This window comes from Ictidomys tridecemlineatus, chromosome 10 (assembly GCF_052094955.1).
Source record: "Ictidomys tridecemlineatus isolate mIctTri1 chromosome 10, mIctTri1.hap1, whole genome shotgun sequence".
NCBI lineage: Eukaryota > Metazoa > Chordata > Mammalia > Rodentia > Sciuridae > Ictidomys > Ictidomys tridecemlineatus.
The window spans coordinates 57,104,302-57,128,553 of NC_135486.1; the positions used below are offsets into that span (position 1 = coordinate 57,104,302).

General features: G+C 39.6%; 1 protein-coding gene across 5 annotated transcripts in view; it reads left to right on the forward strand.

Moving 5' to 3' along the window:
• Pld5 (phospholipase D family member 5) overlaps nt 1-24,252 on the forward strand; it is a 397,710-nt gene that overhangs the window by 290,744 nt on the left and 82,714 nt on the right. The window lies entirely within an intron of this gene.

Here is a 24,252-nt window from a genome sequence, read left to right on the forward strand (position 1 = left end):
TTACCAAAAAAATAAAATAGAAAGAAAGGAAAATAACAAAATGATTGACATCGTGCCAGTGCTTTTGTAGTTCAGATTCTACTTTCTCTTGGATTCTTTAGAGCTGATTGGTAGGTAATGTTTATTTCCCAAACCTGAATCTTTAGGATGATCTCACATAATCCATGAGACAGAGAAAAACATACAAATCTAGCATGAGCTATTGTGTTTTGGGATAGTAATCATTTCAGTTATTCCTTTAACAAGTCTTAAGATGAAGGCATTATCCTTTTACTCTTTGCAAATGATTAACCTCAAATGTTTTGAAAATACACTTAGACCATCTTATACCTCTCATATATTTATATTTTTCAGACACAATCCATAGAAGATTAGAAAAATTGCCATCTTTCCATTGGTCAAGTGCAGTAGGTTACTGGGTGCTTAGGAGGATGCTAATCAACTTTGTATAGTACAGAGCCCTACGCTCCCCATAGTAGCTGAGCTTTTTTGACATTAAGATCACTAAATTCACCAAGTGAGTTGCCCTGCACTTTACTTGATCTCTTGGGGGAAAGAAAACATTTGGGCTCAGATAGGTCCCCAGCCATAGAGAAAGAGGGCATAACATTGGACAGATCTGATAAGGACAACATTACATTTGTATTGTTAGTTTTACATACTAAATCATTTAAATGAGAAAATTCCATGATTTTTTTGGAATGAAGACATCATGAAAGATTGAGAAAACATTTTTTATGTTTTCTCAGAAAATGAGGAGGAACCATGTATAGATTTTAAAAAATTAACCTAAATAATAGTCATTCAAAGTACTAGTAACAATAATGGTAGCAATAACCAGCATACACTAAACACCATATGCTATTTGAAGCTATTTAAATGAATATTTGTTTTAAACCTCACAGTTATCCTGCGAGTTAAATACTATTATTGTCTCTATTTTATAGATAAGTAGACCTGAGCCCATAACTGAGTTTCAATATTGAAATTTTTAAGTCTGCTTTTCCAAGTAATTTTGAGACTAAAAACACAAATTTTGTTTCTGTATGTTTCACGTTTATTGGCCTTATAAACACACATATAAAAATATTGATTACAACAACATTGGCTTACCTCAGAAGCAAGAAATATGTAACACCTCTTTAATTTAGAGTACTAAGAGGAAACTAACCTATGAATGTCTCAAATGTCTCAGCTCACCTTTTTATTTTTTCTACCTATAATAAACATCTTCTGCCCAGTAATTTTTAGCTGAATAGCCTATAACAAATACATAAACAGTTCTATAGCAATAGTGATTATATATAAATTCTACTGCTAAGTGATTGTTTTACTTCAGCATACTTTGGGGGTTACATTTTTAGAAAATCTGTTTCCCCACCACCAAATTTTATTTGTTTTGTCATTCACTGTTACTAACTGATAGGGTCTAAAGATTTGTGATTTCTATTTGAACGATTGAGGCTTCCTGACATTTTCCCCATAGTTTTAGAACAAGTTATCTTTAATTCCTTTACTACCTTTTAGTCCTTTCTTAGGCAAACAGATATGTATGAAAATGTTGGTTTCTTTGCTTGAAAATTATTACTTTGTCTTTGTTTTTGGTTACTATTCTTTGTTTTGCAAAATGTAATGTTCATTCTGTACCTGTGTAGTCATTTGGGTATTATTCCTGTTGAGACAGATCATCATTGTGAAATGTGAATTTTCTCCACTTTACACATGGTAAATTCAGAGTAAGGATAACCTGAAAATAATTTCCTATTAGCCAATGAAGAATTAAAGTTGTCTGGTGACCTTTCATTGCTTACACATTGCCACGAAGTACCTGGACTCCCTTCCTATTATAGAGAAAACCAGAGTTGTCTCTGAGTCAGTGCAAGTTGGGCAGCACATAAGCAATTTCTCTGTTCCACAATCACTTCAGTCCTTTCTTAAAGACCTGTCAGCTCCTTATGATTCATTTAATGTCATTCTTAGGAAGAATCAGAGATTTGCAAACTCTTCCTTATATCATTGCATGGAGCTGGCCTCTGTAGATCTGTCTAGAAGATGTGTCACTGTGACCTAGTCACGTAGTTTATTTGTCCCCTGTTTCTAAGCCATATAATCAGGGAGAATAAACAGGGTACAGTGACGCATGTAATACCAACAACTTGGCAATCTGAGGCAGGAGGATTGCAAGTTCCAGACCTGCCTTGGCAACCTAGCAAGACCCTCCCTCAAAATTAAAAAATAAAAATAAAAAGAAGGGTCAGGGTGTGATTTGGTGGTAAAGTATCCCTGGGTTCAATCTCCAATACCAAAGAGAGAGAGAGAGAGAGAGAGAGAGAGAGAGAATGAACATATATTTTTAGGTTTTTCTCCTTCAGCTTGAAAATAATGACAAAGCTATACTAAAGACCTAAATAGATTAATATGATATTTCTTAAGTATAGAGTAAATGCAAATAGGGATTTAAAAATAAATTTATTTTATAACCCACCATAAATAAATTAACAGATAGGAAAACTATGAAAAAATAATGAGTACTTCCAAACCCTTCTTAAAGAGAAGGTAGGTGAAGAATCATCCTTACCAGCTAATCAGTAGACTGTTGGTGAGGGAAGTAAACTTGGGTTGGTTGGAGAAAAGGCAGTACACTTGAATAAAAAGTAAATATTGATGGGAAAAGTTTAAGCCATCAGTAATTTCAAGCTGTATGGGATTTCCCATGTGAACTTCTTTTGTGGAAGTCTGCATTCTTCTGTGGGTTATAAATTTAATGGCAGGTCAAACAACTTGGAGTTCAGGGAATTGGGACAAGGCAGGTGAAAGAAATCTTTTCCAAAAGGCTACTGTTTATGTGCCAGGCTCTGTGCTAATAACTTTTAAAATATTTTTCCACTTATCATAATGATTTAAAGGTAGATGTTATCTTTACCTTGCTAAGAAAGAGAATATTGGAAAAATAACAAACACATCCCATTTCTGCCCTTTTTTTCGTGCTTCAAAATAATAAAAATTTTTTTAACCTGTGCAGGAATTAAGCATTTAGACATGACATGATTCTCATGTTCTAAGATTGACAGTTAAGTTGGCAAAGTCTGCATCTTTCATTTCATTTCTAGGAATTTGTGACTCAGATATTAATCAACCCCAAAGTAACTGTTTTCTCATTTTTATTTTTTTGCTACTACACCAAACTCTCCAAAACTAAAATAAATCTCATGCTCACCTTCATAGCAATCTTTTCCTATTTTCCTCCCATAAGAGACCATATTCTTTAAAGGGGACAGGGAAGAGGCCTAAATTAGGGAGCAGGCAAGGTTTAAAAATAAATTAGATTCGGGCTGGGATTGTGGCTCAGTGGTAGAGCGCTCACCTAGCACATGTGAGGCCCTGGGTTCAATCCTCAGCACCACATAAAAATAAACAAACAAAATAAATATATTGTGTCCAACTGCCACTGAAAAATAAGTTTTTTAAAAAATGAATTATATTTAAGGAAAATCATTTTCTTTCATGATCTTTCTGTAATGCTTAGTTATATATTCCTCCCCCCACATGCCGCCATGCTTTTCTTTAAGAAAAACAATGCAAGTGATCGAGAAACCCTTCTCTCATTCACCTCTTTCCAACTGCAACCCCATGATGATGATGAGGGTGGGACAGTCACAAAATGACACTACCTACTCATTTATTTATTTATTTATTTATTTTTACACAAATAGAGCACAACTTTTTATTTCTCTGGTTGTACACGATGCAGTCACACTCTTCATGCAATCGTACACATACATAGGGGAATAATGTCCGTCTTATTCCACCATCTTTACCACCTCTATACCTACTCCACTCCCCTCAGCCCCCTCTTCCCAATCCAAAGTTTCTTCATTCAATCCTACCCACCCAACCCCATTAAGGATCAGCATCCACTTATCAGAGAAAACATTGGTCTTTGATTTTGGGGGGTTTGGCTTATTTCACTTAGCATGATTTTCTCCAGTTCTATCCATTCAACTGCAGATGCCATAATTTCATTCTTCTTCAAGGCTGGGTAATAGTCCATTGTGTGTATATATACCACATTTTCTTTATTCATTCAACTGTTGAAGGGCATATAGATTGGTTCCAGAGTTTAGCTATTGTGAATTGAGCTGTTATAAACATTGATGAGCCTGTATCCTTGTAGTATGTTGATTTTAAGGAGTGGAATAGCTGGGTCAAATGGTGGTTCCATTGCACAAGAAATAAAATCAAGAATCAATAAATGGGATGGATTCAAACTAAAAAGCTTCTTCTCAGCAAAAGGAAACAGTCAATAAAGTGAAGAGAGAGCCCACAGAATGGGAGAAAATCTTTACCACACACCCATCAGATAGAGCAGTAGTCCCCGGCACACCTACTCTTGCTCTGTACTCCAAACCCCCTTCATCTCTGGGTTGAATGTCAAGACTAGGGGTCTGTCTGAATGTGTTTGCTCAAACCCCTCGTCTTGACAGAGGTATTCCTCACCTCTGATTGATGGATCAGGGGCTCCTTTAGAAAATGAGCCATAGAAAGTCTTATGAGAAAAAAGAGAACACCTACCACAGGCTTCCCAGCCAGAGGTCTGCATCTGTGAATCTTTGGAGTGCCTCCAAACACATGGAGGAAACAAAAAAATGTAATGCTGACAAAGCAAACAAAAGACTAACCCAGTGTGTGAAGCTGAAAGAAAGTGCCCAGCAGTCACCAAACCACAGAGCTGTGGAGGCTTGATGCTGAAATAGGAGAAGCTGGGATGGAAAATATGAAAATCATGTTTTTAGAAAAAGTGACATTTACAATTTTTTTCAAAAAAGCTCTCTTAGAGAAATCATTACCTGGAGTCAAAGGTGGGATTCAGTAGGTTCGTTGATCACTGGAACTCGGCAACTCTGGAGATGGGAAATTTTTAAGTGGTGTACTTTAATATAATTAAAACAAGAATAGGCCCACTTAAACTCTGTGAATGTGAACACATTTTTAATCTTAGCCAACCTTTATGTGAAAAGAATGAAAAGGTGTATTTGAAAACATATCAGCTCCTGGGACACAGGTACTTAGGGGCTGTAAGATCCCGACGATTACATCCTGTATACATTATTAGAACCCAGGGGGAATGATCCGTAAACTCAGCAACCTGCCCAGACTTTCAGCTGAAGTCAGGTGGCGGAGTGGCCAACTCAGCAGCCCAGGATCCACTTGGTACCTGGAATCACTGAAGCATTTCATCTTGGAACTGAAAATTACATCAGAGAATTTCCAGTGTTGGTGTTTTCCAAGGAGTATTATTTGAGTTGCTTTTTCAGTGAGCTAGACTGTCATGGTGTTTTCCAAGGAGTATTATTTGAGATGCTTTTTCAGTGAGCTAGACTGTCATGGTCATTACCTGAAAAAAAGGATTCTACGCTGGCAAAAATTGAGAAACCATGGGTTTAATTTAAATGGGTTTTTTTTTTTCCATTGTGGGATTCCCAGGCCTTTAATATGCTAATGTGCCTTGTGAATTTCTGAGACAGCAGAGACCATACAGCACTCCTCCAACCTGACTGACCATGAAATGCTTTCCCTGATGGATTCCATGGATCAAGTATTCCTTGAAGTCTGCTTATTTACACAACATCACCCAGTTCCCAGATGGGAACACTAAGGTGGGGTCCAGGGGTAAGGGGCTGCCAGGTAACTTACTCTGTATCCAGTCTGCCTTCAGTAACCACAGGGGTTTACCCATCCACCATTCAACCAACCTCACATCAAAAATATTCATTAAAAAAAAAAAAAACATACACACACACATCTGTATTGATCCCATACAGAATTTTTTCTTATTTTCCAAATTATACAGTATAACAACTGCTTACATAAGATTTATAGTACACTAATGTGCACAAACTAGAAATGACTTATAATGTACTGTAGTGTCACTGGAGAAGGGATATTTCCAGGATAGAGTCCTGAGGTATTCGCAGGGAAGAGGGGAACTCAACTCAGGACAAGGAAGGTCCTTTACAACAGTGTTGGAAAAGAATTACATCAATCGTAGCACAGAGATTTATTTAGGAAAGGAAGGAGAACATGTTCAAAGGAGAATGCAGGCCATTTTCAAGAGAGACAGCAGCCCATTGGTTTGGGGCGTTCATAGTTTTAGAGGGAGTCGGACTAAAAGAGGAGTCAGGGTGGAGTTCAAGATTTTGAGCCAGTTTCCCTGGTAATACACATAATAATAGGTAATACACACTATACCGCGTTGCTTTTTTCAGGTGAGCCCCTAAGGAGGGACAACTTCCTGGGCTAAGGACATGGGCTGGGTGGCCCAAGAGTTGCTTCTTTTGAGTTTCAAAGGTTCATGGGAGTTTCCTGCATTCCATTGGTTCATGGGTGCTTCTCTTTTGAGACTTCTCTCTCTGTATCTCCAAATTCCTATCTCCGTAGGGTTGTGCATGGATTACAGATATGCAGATATTATCGCATTTTATATAAGGGACTTGAGTATCTACAGAGTGTGGCACCCCGAGACCCCCAGGGTTTTGGAATCAATCCTCCAGGGAGACTGACGGATGATTGGACCTCCCATTTGTTCTGTGTTTTTTTTTTTTGTTTTTTTTTTTCTGGAGAAACTAAAGATGTGATGGGAGAGGTCTGTAAATGCTGCGTCACAGTAGTCAAAGGAGCCAGAAATGACAGTGTTTCCAGCATCTGGGGCTGGGTGACTCGGAAAAGGACCACACTGTCCAAAGAAAACATAGGAGGCCAACAGAAGGGGTAGTTCCCGTGTCCCGCGGGTTGTTAGAGAAGCAGCAAAGAGACTGGCTAGTGTGGATGCTTCTTACCTACCAGCTCAAGTAAGATCGGCCTTTGAACCAAGAGCTACTGATTCCATCACAGCTGTCTCTGACAGTACTCATTTGGTGATCAGGCCATGATACGAGTCACAGTCCCTCTGCCTCGCCAAGCATCGTCACTTCTTTCAGGTCTCCGTTGTGGCTGAGGTTGTAACCTGACATTAATCATGAGAAAGGGCACCATGACTTAAAGCGTCTTCCATTCTATCTTCTTGTCCTCTTTTCTTTTAATTAAAAGAAAAAGGAACAAGTGGGAGTTCTCAAGAGCCAGGGTGCATGGCAGCAGGCAGGAGGTCACCCATGCTGTCACGGCTGTTCAACACTAACCCTGAGCTGATGTCTTTCTCAGAATTTATGAGTTTCAAAAGACATGCTTCAGCTCCCAGGGAAGTGGTGCCTGGGTGACACAACTAGTCATCAGAACAGGAATGAAAATGAAGCAAAAGTAATTCAACTGCAAATACAGCAAGAGAATAATTAATATTCCTTAGGAAGCTGTAATGAGGGAAAACAAATGATTAATTCTCCCCACTGATTTAAAAGATTACCTGCGCTTTCTCGGGAAGGTCATTTTTTGTTTGCATATGCATTTTTAAATAAATGAGGAGGTGGAAGTCCCTATTTTTCCTATAATATATGTATTAACAAACTGCATTTTTATAAACAAGATTATGCATATTTTCTACAATTTTAAAGTGACAGTTTGGCAAATAATATTGCTTGAAAGAAGCATAAATAGGATATTCTTTTTCCTGGTCTCCCATGAGAAACATCCTTACAAAGACAGTTTTCTGATGTAGTCTCAATTTATACAATTATATGCAGTAATAACAGAATTGCTTGACCTCTCTATTTGCCCTTCCTAAAATGAGATTTAGAGATTTGGGTTATTCCCAAGGGCAATTCATTTTTTTTTTCTGAAATATTCCTTCATGTCTCCCTCCAACCTCAACTTCCTGAATATGTTCTAAATGACACGGTAGCCTATGATATCTTCACGGGACATGTCTCAAGGGCTCTATCCTAGTCACTCCCTCCCCCTTGATGTAAGCCATTTGGTAAAAGTTCCTTTTAAATCTGGCCATGGTGGCACAAGATTTCTGCTACTCTGGAGAGGTTACAGTAAAAGGATCACAAATTTGAGACCAGACTGAACAACTTAGCTGAGATCCTGTCTCAAAATTAAAAAAAAAAATAAAAAAATTGGTGGGTAACTCAGTGGCAGGGTGCCTATGGGTTGAAACGCAGTACTGCAAACAAACCAACAAATGTCCCTCTTAAAATATAATGTGCATAATTCAAGTATGATTCTTCAAAAATAGCCTCCCCATTGAGGACTTTGCTTCTACTCAGACAGGCACCATACTTCTGAAAACAGAGTCTGAACCTAGATTTGCTGTTTTGCCAGTCTCCTTGCTTTTGTTGGCCATTACTAAGCTTGCTATCTGACAGCAGTGTAACAGTGTTTGGAGTCGGAATTGAAATTTTGTTTTTATAGCCCTTGCATTTATATAACCCAAGCAAGTTATTTCACCTCCTTGGGTTTCCATTTGTTCATCTCTACAACTAGACTAATAATAATGAGCTCATGCAAAAAAAAATAATAATAATAATAAATAAATAATGACCTCATGCAATTGTTAGTGAGACCAAACGGGATTCTAAACTGCACCTGGCACCATACCTGCAGCATGGTTCCTGATCAATAAACTGTGGCCATTGAGCTGATGACAAGGAAACTTGATAAGTTGCCTATGTCAACAAACAGGAGGAGGCCAGAAGTATAGTGCTTGTTTATTGTCTTTGGTAAAGATTTCATAAATCTCTCTAGGTTTGTTCACAAACACTGTCCCAGTTAACAGTACAGTAAGGTAGGCAGTAGCACCCAAGGGGCATGGGCTAATGGCCATGACCTTCTGAAGGGAAATCTCTAATGTCTTGTCACAGTAATATTCTACATCTCATAGATATAGAATAAATTCTACATATAACACTTGCTGTTAGAGGATATTATCAGTGCTGATACCTGGATGAGTATTAACCAAATTTCTAAGTGACACAAATCTGGGAAACAAAGCTAAAACCTTCGTGTTTTAAAAACAAGGCATAGGATTTCAGTGAGTTTCAGACCAATTCTTACAAGAGGAAATTGAACAGGAGTGTGGAAATAAATGAAGACTATGCAAATGAGAATGAGCCACCACCACCTGAGTGTGGCGGAGACTCAGAGGCAGGCAGAGGGAGCCTAGAAGCACGGCTCAGTGGTGGAGCACTTGCCTAGCATGTGTGAGGTCCTAAGTCCCCTCCCCAGCCTGCAAAATCCAAACACTTTTGAGCCTGGAATGATGGCATGTTCCTGTGTTCCAATCTTCTCAGGAAGCTAAATAGTGGGAATCCCTTAAGCCCAGAGTTGGAGACCAGGCTGAGCAACATAGGAAGACCCTACTTCAAAAAACTAACACAAACACACAGAACAACAACACAAACACACACACAAAAATAAAACATCACCACAACAAGAAACAATCAATGTTACACAGCAGTGAGTTTCTTGATTCTTCCCAAAATTTCAACCCATAGACACAGTCATAAAAAGCATAAAGAGTTTACTCAGTGAAATGAGAGTATACTCCAAAGTGTGCAGAATAGACTCCCTTCAAGGGAAGAAAGAGCCTGAGATTTTGCACGTGGAAAGATCTTGTATCTGGACTGGGAATCTGCTCCCTCGTGTGTTATGTATTTTGGTGATTACTGTGATCTCCCACCATGGCTTAGCACACCTGGGCCAATTTTGCCATGTTGGAAATTTTTCCAGCAGAGACGATCGCTGTTTTCTCCAGGTTGACAGGGAGCTCGCCTAACTCAAGAAGACGGTGCAATTGGCCAGGTGGGTGCCACCCAGGGGCAGAACCTGAATTTCCTTTCATAACCTGTCTTGCTTGACTCTGTAGCTGCCTACTCTAACAAAAGAAAGCAGGGAAGTAGGAAAGCTTCATGCTGGGAAAAAAGACAAGAGTGGGTTCTGGATGGAGAGTTTGCATGTGCTCTAGATAAAGAAGCAGAACATTCCTCTTTGATTGGCTAGGGAGCATATTTGGTTTTCTCTGGTTGGTTCTAAATTAGAAGCAGGGGCAAAAATGAAGTAAACTGGTCATTATTAATCAAGTCCTGGCCATTTGGGCTGATTGCTTCAAGAGGTATTGTTTGGCTCCCTGGAATATTTGCTATAGATGTTAGGTTGGTTTTCACGGCTGGTTGCTGCAGGTTGTGGGTCAGAATTCTATTTTTATTTATGGTCTGACTATTTGTTTATTCAGTCTCTGGATATAACAGTGTCCTTCTCTTAAAACCCCTACTCTCACTCCCTGCCTCCCCACAAGCTGGCTTTAGAATCCCTACTAGATGTCTGGAAGCCCATAGTGAGAATCCAGACAGGATGTCTCCCGTTAATTACATGAAATCCCAGCACCTACTTTATTCATGTTGTTTACATGAATAAAGATTTTGTTTCTTTCAACAAAAGTCTAGCATATATGGTAACTAGAATTAAAAACTGGAAATCACAGGAGAAAGGATATGCAACAATGCAAACAACAATTTGTCCACACAACAAAGCCGTCCATATTGAACAGGCCAGACTCATGATAGTTCTTTGGCATTCAGTGGAGGGACTGTTGAGTACTAGAAATGGTTCAGTTTGACTGGGTTGTATTCTTGAGGGTAGGAAAAGATGCACAGAGTTAAAGTAACTGTAATTTCTTTTTTTTTTTTTAACTTTTTACTTATTTATTTATTTATTTACTTATTACACAAATGGAGCACAACTTTTCATTTCTCTGGTTGTACACAACACAGAGTCACACCATTAGTGCAATCGTACGCGTACCTAGGGTGATTATGTCATTCCACCATCTCTCCCACCCATACATCCCTTTCCTCCCTTCTGCCCAATCCAAAGTACCTCCATTCTTTCCTTGCCTCCCACCCATTACGGATCAGCAACCACTTATCAGAGAAAACATTTGACCTTTGGTTTTATGGGATTGGCTTGCTTTGCTTAGTGTGATATGCTCCAGCTCCATCCATTTTCCTGCAAATGTCATCATTTCATTCTTCTTTAAGGCTGAGTAATATTCCATTGTGTATATATACTACAGTTTCTTGATTCATTCATCGACTGAAGGGCTGTAGTTTCTTAATCAAAGCTTACACATGGTAAGCTCAACAGATGCGCTACCATCAACAGCAGTAGTGTTCTTCACAACCTGCTAGCACATGTCAGGAAGGATCTAGGACCTCTCTGCCTATTTCAACTTAGGAGATCACAGTACAAGAGTGGCATATGGCCAAATGCACTCACTCTTTATGTTGGGTCTGTGGCTTTTCCCTAAAGCTGGTCCACACCAATTTAATAACTTTGCCCTCACAATGGTTGAGAAAACGTTATTATAAAAACAATGCAGGGAAAAGTGGGCTTTAAACCACGCAGGGTTGTGTTTGCTTCTGATTCTATTTGTGCTTTTAAAAATAATACTTAGGTAAAATTCCAACTGCAAAAGCTTGTTGTATACATGAATAAAGATTTTGTTTCTTTCAACAAAAGTTTATTTAAAAATGTTGAAACAGAGTTTCTTTGAGGGCTCAGTCGGACCTAGGAAATGCATTTATTTTAACAACTGTATTAACAAAGATTCCCTTAGGTGAATTTTATGGCCCCATTTTCCCACTTTCTGGCTTTCATATTTTAATTGGGAAAAAATTGGATTGTATGTTCTTGTTAACAGTGACTTGCAAGAATACTGCCTTGACTCCCATACATCATTCTGCATATTCCAAGTGTAACAAGCTCAAGCATCTATTATTATAATTAGCTGTCACTTCCGTCCTTTACTGTTGAATTCACCAACACCAATTCTGTCATATATTTAAAAACCTTTTCTGAAGCTTTAATTTTTCTCAGCAAACTGCGTTTGGAAAGTTAACTCTGTTGCCTTGCACTGTTTCAACATGGTCTTCTTAACTCACACCCACAGACTACTAAGTTAATTCATGTTGTTTTCATCAAAGCTGAATGTACCATATTCAGACCTTAAGAACTACCTAAAAATACCCTTCCCCTTCTGAACTGCCTATGGTGCTACATATGTTTATTCTAGAAATGGTGGGTCTGAATTTCAGCCTCTGAATCCTATGGAATAAATCATGCCACATAATAGAGGTTTTTTTGTTTGTTTGTTTGTTTGTTTTTTTGGTGCTAGGATTAACACCCTCTACCATTGAGCTACAACCCCAGTCCCATAAAGCAAGATTAAGATAAACCAAACACAGAATATAATGTTAATAGATTTATAGTTTTGAGTAAGAGCTTTCTACTTTCTAGACTTCTCCCATGAACACTGATTCATTCAGTTTTCACAGCAGCCATATGAGACACCCAGGATTGTCTCTATAATGTACAGATCAGGAGACAGTCTCCAAGAGGCTAATTGAAAAAGTTCTGAAGTGATTCCATCAGTTAACATCACAGTTAGGACTTGAACTCAAACTTCTGATGAATGCAGTACAACATATTTTGCCTGGACTATAATGTTGCTCTTAATAATTGGCCAAATGGCTGATTAGAACATATAGTACTTTGAGAGCTTGTTTGGAAGTTCTAGCAGGGGAATGTAGCTACTCATATATCCTTTTAAAATTTATTTATTTATTTACGCTAATTAGGTATATATGACAGCAGAATGCATTGATTCATTGTACACAACTGCAGCACAACTTTTCATTTCTCTGGTTGTACATTATGTAGCGTTGCACCATACATACACATATACCTAAGGTAACAATGTGCATCTCATTCCTTCTTTCCTGACCCTTCCTCTCCCTATCCCTCCCTCCCCTTTGCCCAGTCATAGTTCCTCCATTTTCCCCATGCCCCCCACTCATTATGGATCCACTTATCAGAGAGAACATTTAGACTCTGCTTTTTCGGAATTGGCTTACTTCATTTAGCATGATATTCTCCAACTCCATCCATTTGCCTGAAAATACCTTAATTTTACTCTTACAATGCTGAGTAATATTCCATTGTGTACATATACCACAGTTTCTTTATCCACTCATCTATTGAAGGGCATCTAAGTTGGTTCCACAGTTTTGCTATTGTGAACTGAGCTGCTGTAAACATTGATGTGGCTGCATCACTATGGTATGCTGATTTTAAGTCCTTTGGGTATAAACTGAGGAGTGGGATAGCTGGGTCAAATGGTAGTTCCATTCCAAGTTTTCTAAGGAATCTCCAGACTGCTTTCCAGATTGGTTGTACTAATTTGCAGTCCTACCAGCAATGTATGAATGTGCCTTTTCCCCCACATCCTCACCAACACTAATTGTTGCTTGTAGTCTTGATAACTGCCATTCTGACTGGCATGAGATGAAATCTTAGAATAGTTTTGATTTGCATTCCTCTAATTACTAGAGATGTTGAACACTTTTTCGTATATTTGTTGATCAATTGTATATTTTCTTCTGAGAAGTGTCTGTTCAGCTCTTTGGCCTATTTATTGATTGGATTGTTTGTTTGGTGTTAAGTTTTTTGAGTTCTTTATATATCCTGGAGATTAGTGATCTATCTGACATGTGTGTGGCAAACATTTGCTCCCAAAATGTAGGTTCTCTCTTCACCTCATTGATTCTTTTGCTGAGAAGAAGCTTTTTAGTTTTAATCCATCCCATTTATTGATTCTTGATTTTATTTCTTGCACTTTAGCAGTCTTATTAAGGAAGTAGGGGCCTAATCTGATGTGATACAGATTTGGGCCTACTTTTTCCTCTGGGTCTCTGGTCTATTTCTTTGGGGGATCAAGGACCTAGGAATTAGATCCTATACCCTTGACCAAAGACCAGTCCTCCTCTATTGGAGAAGGTAGTCCTCTCCAACACAGCACACAGCTTGGGAAGGATTGAGACTCAGTACAGAATTTAACCTTTTTTCTAGTAGCCACATATAAATGCAAAAAGAAGAGCCTGTTATAGCTTAGTGGTAGGGCCACTGCTTAGCGTGCCTGAGGCCTTGGATTAGGTGAAATTAACTTTAGAATATTTTACGTGATCTAGTGTATCTTAAGTATTATCCCTTCAACACATCATCAATTTAAAATAGATAAGGACAAGATACTTACCCTTTCTAATGAGTTTTCAAAATTTGGATTTTTACTGCACATCTCTCTGTTCAGAGGCCAAATATCTCTCTTCTCTCTCATTAGGAAATTGTGTGTGTGTGTGTGTGTGTGTGTGTGTTTAACTTAATACACAAACCTAAAGAGCTCTAGATTTTTACTTTTAAAAAATGAGTTTTAGAGCAGGTAAACAAGTTAGTTTCAGTGGGAAGGACTGGCCATTTAGGGGAGTCACTACTATAAGAGTCAGGTTGTCTGTTTCTGTAAGAGGTTCAGAACATTGAAAACTGGAACCAAAAAAAAAGAAAGCATTCCATGCCATTTACACATGGCACCAATGTAAATTTATTTTTATTTCCAAATTTGTAGACAAAGTCAAAATTTGTGTCAATTTGTGTCAAAAGTCAAATATTCATAATCTGTCTGCTAAGAGGCTTCAGCAGGGAGCATCTCTAAAACATACTTGGCCTGCTGCAAACAGCTGTCACTTCCCTGCCACTATTATTCCCTGTTATTTTTATCTGTTCATTTATTAATTCATTCAGCAAGGGTTTGTTTAGCATCTATTTTGTACCAGGCTCTATTGAAAGTGCTAGAGGTACAATGGGCAGAGACCCATTAATTTTCCTGAAAGAGTCACGTGATACTAAGAAAATAAACAAGTGAACAAATATTTATAATGAAGTGTGTTGACTGTGTAGTTAGCTCAGCCCACAAGAGGGTAAGGAATGGTTCCTTAGATGAGAGGATTCCTGAGCTTGAAGACTAGGTGGAGAGGAGCAGAGTGAAGAAAGGTTTTTTCCTTTGCATAGAGACAGAGCAAAGTTTGGCTGGTTCAGAGAGAAGGCCGTCAGTAGCCTGGGTGACTGCAGCATGCAATGTCAGTCACAAGTGGAGAGGTAAGACAGAGTCTGGGGCCTCAGAAAAACAAAGACAGCCTGTGGATCATGGAACACATTTGAAAGGGTCTAGTTAGAAAATGGACAGCTATGGTGAAATTGAATGGTAAGGACTGAGACTGGGATAAGGAAACCACTTAGGAAGCCATGGAAGAAATGGAACAGCGTGGGGTTGAGCTCCTGAACTATGTCGGTGGCTATGTATGAGAAAGGGTTGGCCAAGCCACCCACAGCTTACTGATTCCGTGGTGTCAACTTTAGGTTCCTGGCCATCTCACATCTCCTGAAAGATGCTGCAGACTCTGAGGCACAGATTGTCATGAATCAGCATCAGCCCATAGGCTTTCTCCGTGGAGGGGTATAACTCATTTCACTTCTGTTAACAGTGTGATGACTTTGTTAGAGGCATACATATGTGCGTGTATGCAAACAGGCACGGAAAAATACATACCAAGGTGATCGTGCTTGTGTTCATGAGCCTTTTGTCATTGTGACAAAAGGCCTTTCTCAGGAGGAAAGATTGATCTTGGCTCAGGGTTTCAAAGTCTCAGGCCATGGTGGGCTGGCTCCATTGCCTTGAGCCTGAGGTGAGGCAGGGTATCTTGGCACAAGGGCATGGTGGTAAAAAGCTGAAAAGCCCAGGGCAGCCAGAAAGCCAAAAAAGAGACGCAGAGAGGAAGAGGTCAAGGACAAGATGTAGTCCCCAAGGGCATACCCACAAGGACCCACTCCCTTCAACTAGATCCCACCTCCTATATTTTCTACCACCACCATTCAGCTATGAATCCATCAATGGATTAGTACATTGATAAGGTTAGAGCCCTCATGATGCAATCACGTCCCCAAAGCCCCACCTCTGAACACTGCTGCTCTGGGAACCAAGTCTTCAACATATAAACCTTTGGGGAACATTCCAGATCTAAACCATAAGAACGGTCATCACCACCAAAGTAGGAGACAGAGACAGGGAGGAGGAGAGCCTTCACTTTCCACTCTGGAAAGATCACATTGCTTGAGTGCATTCCTTTGTAAACACACAGCAAACATATATACTTAAGCAGTTATATTTGAAAGTTCATTTAATTTTAATTCAGTACATTAATTATATAAAGCATTATAAATATTTAGTATGCATATATGCATGTACGTGTATATGTATATGTGTGTACAAGTGTGTGTGTGTGTGTGTGTGTTGTCAGACCATAATAGAACTATACTCGCCAAAGAGAAATTTTAGAATATTGATTCTGTAGGTAGGAATTTATTATTAAAGTTCTTTCAAGTCTCCTGAGCTCCTAAATAATTAGTACCTCTGGGTTATTGTTTGGATAAATGTCCTCCAAATGCCCCAGTGTTGAAGGGTTGCTCTCCAGCCTGTGGCACTGTTAGAAGATGGTGAAACCTATGAGAGGTGATGACCAGTGGGGGAGTGCCCTCGAAGTGGACACTGGGACCCCAGTCCCTTCCTCTCTCTCTTTTGCTTCCCACTTGCCATGAAATGAGCAGACACTCTCTTCCTTGCCACAGAACCAAAGGCAATGGGGCCACTTGGCCATAGAATGAAACCATGAACTAAAATAAATTTTTCCTTTTAAATTGAATATCTCAGGTATTTTGTCTCACTAGTAGGAAGCTTACTAACGCACCCTGTAGAGCTGACCCAGGCTTTGACCTACTGAGTATCAGTTGCAAAAAAGATTTTAAAAAAAGATCATGCATTCCCCCACATGGCGCTGCTCCTGACCTCTATATGTGACTAACAGTGGTCAGTAAGGACAAGGTCCCACAGGTGTCCTTACAATGATTTTACCTTGAATTCTTTTTTAACAGAATTTTTTCTGAGACATTTCTTAATAAAAATTCAAAGGTTTTATTTGGCTTTTGGCTATTAGTTTTTAAATGTGGCAGTCAAATGAACTTTAATTCACTTGCTTCCGTCTAGGTAACCTTTTTGGCTTTTGTCAAACAGATAACATTAAAAAATAGCTGAAATCGTGTTATTATCTACCTTAAAGTCTGTCTGTTTCTCATTTAATTTATTTCCTCTGCCTCTTCTCCTCATAGAAAACAAATTTCCATTCCCCCTTTTCTCTCTTGTCCCCCTTATCTTAATCCTGTGGGTTTCAACCATCTTTGAGTTCCATGGGTATCATCTTACCTTTGAACCTTTATCTGTTTCTAAACTGAATCCTTGAGTAAAAGGTAGGACTTACAACAAGCTCAGTGTTTCTCCCTTTATTGTATATTTAGTGGTCAACTCAGAGGCATTTTTCTAGGGGAAGGAAATAATGGCAGATTTTCCTGAGTCTCTGTAGTCCCCCTAGTGGGTAGCAGTCCCAGTTGGAATCCTCTATGAAAAGCAGAGACACACATAGGTCTAGAGGCGGTTGAAAAGCAGCCCTGGATCCTTCTCTCACTCTGAAATTGACTGCCAGACAGTCTTGGAGATTGTATCTCAAACAGATGGAAAATACATATTTAAGGCAGCCTTAAATATTTTTATTTTCAAGTTATTTTTCATTGTCATTGTCAGCTTCTTTGTGTCTACATCCACTACCAAGAAAAACAGGAGAAAGATTGCTAAAGATGTCATGGGTTCAGACATAAGCACCAAAACAGGAGAGAATAAAGGACAGGTAAGGGCTGGGAACATTTTCTAAGAAAAAATAAATAAATTCATTTGGGGGAGGTCTCCCCTTTGGCTGCTTATGCAGAGCTCCCCTGGACACCAGGCCTCACCAGTAACCACACTCTGCTGGTACATGTCAAGTGACATGGAAGCTCACGTCTGCCTGAGCAGTTTACTCCTGAATTTCTCTTTTTAATGAGAAACATCTTCCTCAATGTTAATCCCAAGTTGGCCTCCCAGATCTTGGATACATTGATCCAATTTCTAGAACCTATGTTCTTTGAGGCTCCAGAATAATGAGGACAGTCTACACTTAGCAACTTGCGAGCATTCAGTGTCCATCCCATCAGAGAATAGAAATGTGAGAAGCCTTGTCTTTGGGGTCAGATGTTTCTAGGGCCACCCTCTTGATCAGGGACATAAGGTAGACAAAAGCACCTGTGGTCCACTCTGCTGTTGCCATATCTAGTCTGCCCATGGAGAAGGTGGCTTTGTATCTTTCAGGCCAGAACTCACTAGGGATGGATAGAGGAGCTGTTTTTTGGTTCAATATTCAAGCAATTATATAATTTTTCTAAGTAGTTTCACAGCTTGTTAGCTCCTCAGTAGGTGAAATGCTTTTACAGCAAATATCCCATGAAGACTTTGGAAGGATAATCCTCCCTGTGAGTTGTCCACAGTTAGTTTCTAAAATGCTTTCTTTCACATTAATTTATCTGCTCCTCCCTCAGCCTGTGGAGGCAACCGGAGCCTTTATAATTACCCTGGAGGCACAGATATGGGACGGAGATTCAGATTCTAAATGGTTGAACCCAAGACATGGTGCTAAGAAGTGGCTAAACTGAAGTGACCGCTTCTGGTCTCCATAACAAATGAACCTGATGTTCCCCCCACGGCTGACACCATAATGAAAGGCCCTTAGAGTAAGGATTTATTGCTTCCAGCTATCAAACGTGGTCCACAAGGACTGAACAATGAGGAAATGCCTCCTTCAGTCCCACTCCCAGCAGTCAGTCTGTCAGCAGCCCCCAGCTGTGTGCTATTTGCAAAGTGAGCCCTTGATGGAGAGACTGCTCTGCTGTGCTTGAGCTTCCCGGTAGATTTTTTTCTCTCTCCCAGCAGCTACTCACCCCTTGACTTTTCTCTCACCATCTTAGGAACCCAGCTATAAAGGCCACCTTGGAATTCTCAAACTTCCCCCAAATGATGTAATATTTTAAGAATATGACAGTCAGCTTTCCATTAGTATAACAGATACCTAACATAACCAACTTTAAAGGAAGAGTTTATTGTAGCTCACAATTTTGGAGGTTTCAGTCCATGATTGGTTGGTCTTGTTGCTTTTGGTCCTGTGGAGAGGTCGCAGGTCATGGTAGGAGTATGCAGTGGAGCAGACTCACTTACCTCATGGCCAGGAAATGAAAGAGAGGAAGAGGGAGAGACTGGGGGTCCCACTATTCTTTTGAAGAGCACTCTCCTAGATACCCGAAGACCTCCCACTAGGCCCCAACTCCTAAAGGTTACATGCCTCCAGACAGCACCACGCAGGGAACAAATCGTTAACACAGGGGCCTTTGGGGAACATTCCAGATCTAACTATAACATGAGGATTTCCAGAAGAGAAAAGTAGAAGATTATTTCTACTTCTTTCTATATTTCTTTAACTGAATCACTTATTCATTTTATTTAGACCATGTCAGACACTGGAGATAAAAATTGATTAATAAAAAACATAGCCCTGCCATCAGTGAAGTGAAAGTCAAATTAAAAAACAAATCAAGAAATAAATTTTCTAAATAAATAAATAAACTAAATAAAATAAACTAAAAATCTAATTAGTGCCAAGTAAGGAGTACACAGGTGTTATGATAAATGATAATGGGAGGTAAAGTTGGACAGGGATCAATTTTACCTGCAGTGGTTGGAGAACTCTCTGAGGATGTATTGCTGAGACCTAAAAGATGAAAATGATCAACTATGAAAGAGCAAGGAGATGGGAACATGGATGGGGTTCCAGTAAGAATAAATGACTTACAGTAGGCCTAGATAACTTTCCTAGTTTGTTCTAACCAGGAACTGATAAATAATAATAATAATAATAATAATAAAAACAACTATCTCATCCCCAATAGCCTCAAAAAAAATATTTGGCAATCAATATAACAAAAGAGATGAAAGACCTCTACAGTGAAAACTACAGAACGCAAAAGAAAGAAATTGAAGAAGACCTTAGAAGAAGGAAATATTTCCCATGTTCTTGGATAGGCAGAATTAATATTGTCAAAATGGCCATACTACCAAAAGCATTATACAGGTTTTTTTTATTTTACAAAAACATTTTATGTATATTCTTTAATATCTCTGTATTTATACACAGATATGAATTAATACATATATATAAATATATATAAGTAAAGTAATATGTATATATTTTCTATATGCTCTTTTGTATATTTGTATTTATACATCATATATACTTATGTATATTTTAAAATAGGAGCATATTTTCTCTACTTATGGTACAATTGTTTTTCTTTCCCATTATACAGATTTAATGCAATACCATTATACAGATTTAACACAATTCCTATTAAAATTCCAATGACATTCTTCAGAGAAATAGAAAAAGCAGTCATGAAGTTCATTTGGAAAGATAAGGGACCCAGAATAGCCAAAAGCAATCCTTAGCAAGAAAAGTGAAGCAGGAGGCATCACAATAACAGACCTTAAGTTATACTATAGAGCTATCATAACAAAAAATGGCATGGTATTGGCACCAAAACAGACACGAGGCCCAATGGTACAGAATGCAAGACACAGAGACAAACTCACATAAATACTGTTATTTCATACTAGACAAAGGCACCAAAAACATACATTGGGGAAAAGATAGCCTCTTCAACAAATGGTGCTGGGAAAACTGGAAATCCATATGTAGCAAAATGAAATTAAACCCCTCTCACCCTACACAAAACTCAACTCAAAGTGGATCAAGGACCTAGGCTTTAGACCAGAGACCCTGTGCCTAATAGAAGAAAAAGTAGGCCCAAATCTATGTCATGTTGGTTTAGGAACTGAATTCCTCAACAAGACTCCTAAAGTGCGAGAAGTAAAATCAAGAATCAGTAAGTGGGATGGTATCAAACTAAAGAGCTTCTTCATAACAAAGGAAACAATCAAGAAAGTGAACAGAGAGCCTATAGAATAGGAGAAAATATCACCTGCACCTCAGATACCGCATTAATCTCCAGGATATATAAAGAACTCAAAAACCTTAACACCAAAAAAAACACATAACCCAATCAATACTTCACAGAAGAAGAAATATGGATGGTCAAAAATATATGAAAAAATGTTCACCATCTCTAGCAATTAGAGAAATGAAAATCAAAACTACACTGACATTACATCTCACTCCATAATAATATAATTCTTGATAATTCTTGGCAATTATCAAGAATACTAGTAACAACAAATGTTGGTGAGGATGTGGGGAAAAGGATACATTCATACATTGCTGATCAGACTGCAAATTGGTGCAACCACTATGGAAAGCAGTATGGAGATTCCTCAGAAATCTTGAAATGGAACTACCATTGGACCCAGTTATCTCACTCTTTGATATATACCCAAAGGACTTAAAATCAGCATACTACTACAGTGATACGGCCACATCAATGTTTATAGCAGCTCAATTCACAATAGCTAAGCTATAGAACCAACCGAGGTGCCCTTCAACAGATGGATGGATAAAGAAAATGTGGTACATATACACAATGGATTCAGCCATAAGGAAGAATCAAATTATGGCATTTGCCAGTAAATGGATGGAACTGGAGACTATCATGCTAAGTGAAATAAGCCAATACCAAAAAACCAAAGGCTGAATGTTCTTTCACATATGTGAATGCTAATACAGTAAGGGCAGGGGCGGGGAAGGGATAGAAGTTTATTGGATTAGACAGAGAGGGAATGAAGGGAAAGGAGGAGGGGTGGGAATAGGAAAGAGAGCAGAATGAATCCAACATAACTCTCCTACGTAACATATGAGTACACAACCAGTGTAACTCCACACTATATACAACCACAAGAATGGGAAGTTATACTCCATGTATGTACAGTATGTCAAAATACTTTCTACTATCGTGTACAACTAAAAGGAACAAATTAAGAAATTTAAAAAAAAAAAAACATGTAACAGATTGGAGGGACAGGGAAAGACCCCAAGTGGTCCCTCTTCTGACTTCTTGACTTCCGTGGCCTGCAGCTCATCCCCCTCCTCCCTACTGCAGGACTTCAGCCTCTTCAGTACTTCAGGGAGCCCATTTAAGAGTTGCAGGTAAAGCTTCCTAGTTTCTTATGAACTTTTTCCTACATTTTGAAGGAACTTTTTCCTCAAAAAAAAAAAAAAAATGCTGACCAGAAACAATCTTCCTGTGTTATTTCTCCCCCCTGGAGCATTTATTGTAAATACAGTAAAGGGTTAGAGCCAGAGTACAGGAGCATCTGAATTACATGAAAAGATCACTGTGGCCTCTGCCCAGGGCCACGGAAGGGAATGTGGGGTGCCTGTGAGAAAAGCCTTGCCGGCAAGTGGGGAGAGAGTGGGTTTGCAGCGCCCCCCTTGGGGGCAGTGTTCCAAGGACATGCTAAAACTGCCCACTTGGGCTAGGGGGAGCCAAGGGCGACAGTGATGTCCTCTATTCAGACGAGGAAAGTAGGTGGTGGAGACAAGTCTGAACATATTTATTTTAAGATACCTACAAGGAACCCAAAAGACAAGGTCAGCAAGGCAGTTAAAAATAGAGGCTAGGAACAGGGTACGGTGGTGTGTGTCCATCATTCCGTGACTCCAGAGGCTGAGGCAGGAGAATCGAAAATTCTGGACCAGCCTCAACAATGTATTACCCTGTCTAAAACAAAAACTAAAAAGGACGAGGGATGTAATTCAGTGTAGAGCACCTTTGAGTTCAACCTCCATTACCAAAATAAAACAGAGACTTGGAGCCAAGAGGTGAGATTTGTGTGAACACAAAAGTCTGTGCTTCACGCCAGCTGGAAGGCAGCTGGCACCCAGTGAGTGGCTCAGCCTTGCCACTTGCTCCCCTGCTGGCTGCCTGGTTGGCAGTGCTCATGCCCTTCCAGATCTTTCTATGAAGGTATTGGCAGGTGGGCTGCTTCTTTCCCCCTTTGACTGCATCATCCCTCACCTACACTCTTCCTTCCTCCATTTATCCTCACTGTGTCATTCCCTCCTCCCCTACTCACTCTATCTGCATCTCCTTCTTTCCCTTCCAGCCCCCAGCCCCCTCTCACATTGTGGTACTGGGATTCAACCCAGAGCCTCACACATAACTCAGTGCGTTCACTACCACTGGGGCCTCTTTTCTTTTTTGAAACCCTCATTCCAGGCTGCACTCTCTCTTTCTCATGCTTTCCTAATCTGTCCTGCCTGTCCTCTCTCTCCCCTTTTCTCCTGCTCGTATCTGGGTTTGGTCCTTTTCTCACAGCTATTTCATGAAGGAAGAAAGGAAGGAAGGAAGGAAAGAAAGAAGGAAGGAAGGAAGGGAAGAAGGAAGGAAGGAAGGAAATCTTTGAACTTTCTCAAATGTGTAAATAAACTACCTTTTAGATTCCTAATACTAACTGTAAAAAAAGCAAGTGAGGTTAGTTCCTCCCAGGAGAAAGTTGACACGGTTCGGTTAGCCTTAGGAAATCTTCCCTAGTCCTTGGTTACTAATTAAAGCCCTTAGGAGGAAACCTCTGCTGGGCTAATTTCATTATTCCTAGTACAACCTATTCCGTTCTCTTGCCCTGCACAATTCCCCATCCATAATGTCACTTGTTCCCTTTCCACCTCCTTTGTCAGTTCACAGATTACACGTGAAGCCTGATCCAGAAGCACTTCACAGATTTGCCTCTGATTAAACTCCACGAAAACCCCCAAAGAGTACAAAGTTCACAATTGTCTTGTTTCTAAGCTCTTGAACAGTTGATGTTTGACTTCCTGGTACTAAAGCTTCCTCTGGGCACTGTAACCACAAACATGACAGCCATCTTTTGTCTTTTAAATTTTTTAAATAAATAGCTGAAAGTGTCCCCTGGGTGGATACAGATTGAATGAACAAGATGTGCAGAACACTGTGCTGCCACTAGCCCAGAGATGACTAGATCATGGTTCTGTTGTCGAGGAGTGCCTTCCTGCCCAAGAATCCTGGGATAGAAATACAAAGTGAGCAGCAAAATGCCTGACACTGCCCAAGGAGATCGAGCTGGGAAGGGCTTCCTGTGCATTTGAGCTTTGAGTTGAATTTGCACAAAACACCCCATCCCTGAGATGTGAGACCCTAGCCGTGGATTTGACCTCAACCTCCTCCTCTTTCCTTCTCATCTATGATATCCCCAGGACACTGGCTGCCCTCTGCTCCTTGATCCTATCAGACTTGTGCCCCTTCTCAGGGCCTAGCCTCTGCCATTGCCTCTGCTACCATAATTCCTGTCCCATATGTTCCGTCATTCATCCTGTGTGCTCCATGCAGCCTGATCAGAGCAGCCTCCTCACCTCTCCAGCTGCCCAGCTGTCCCTCTCTGCCACTTTACCGATTTTATCTCCCCAGCATGTGTCTGCACACGAAATCATCTTCCACAGCTGTTTATTGCTTGTTTTCCTTCTCTGTAAGAAGGAGCTTATTTTTGTCCCTTTA